Here is an 879-nt window from a genome sequence, read left to right on the forward strand (position 1 = left end):
CCAAGTGAACTTTCTACGGTCCAGGTGTACTTCCTATAGTCCAGGTGTACTTTCTATAGTCCAGGTGTACTTTCTATAGTCCAGGTGTTTTCTACAGTACAGGTGTACTTTCTATAGTCCAAGTGAACTTTCTACGGTCCAAGTGAACTTTCTATGGTCCAGGTGTACTTTCTATAGTCCAGGTGTTTTCTACAGTACAGGTGTACTTTCTATAGTCCAGGTGAATTTTCTATAGTCCAGGTGAACTTTCTATGGTCAAGGTGCACTTTCTATGGTCCAAGTGAACTCTCTATGGTCCAAGTGAACTTTCTATGGTCCAGGTGTACTTTCTATGGTCCAAGTGAACTTTCTATGGTCCAGGTGTACTTTCTATAGTTCAGGTGTACTTTCTATAGTCCAGGTGTACTTTCTATAGTCCAGGTGTACTTTCTTTAGTCCAGGTATACTTTCTACTGTCCAGGTGTTTTCTATAGTCCAGGTGTACTTTCTATAGTCCAGGTGTACTTTCTATGGTCCAGGTGTACTTTCTATAGTCCAGGTGTTTTCTATAGTCCAGGTATACTTTCTACTGTCCAGGTGTTTTCTATAGTCCAGGTGTACTTTCTATACTCCAGGTGTTTTCTATAGTACAGGTGTACTTTGTACAGTCCAGGTCTACTTTCTAGAGTTCAGGTGTTTTCTATAGTCCAGGTGTACTTTCTATAGTCCAGGTGTTTTCTATAGTCCAGGTGTACTTTCTAGAGTCCAGGTGTTTTTTCTATAGTCCAGGTGTACTTTCTATAGTCCAGGTGTACTTTCTATAGTCCATGTGTTTTCTATAGTCCAGGTGTACTTTCTATAGTCCAGGTGTACTTTCTATAGTCCAGGTGTTTTCTATAG

Source organism: Nematolebias whitei, chromosome 4 (genome assembly GCF_014905685.2).
Source record: "Nematolebias whitei isolate Nwh7 chromosome 4, NemWhi1, whole genome shotgun sequence".
Classification (NCBI taxonomy): Eukaryota; Metazoa; Chordata; class Actinopteri; order Cyprinodontiformes; family Rivulidae; genus Nematolebias; species Nematolebias whitei.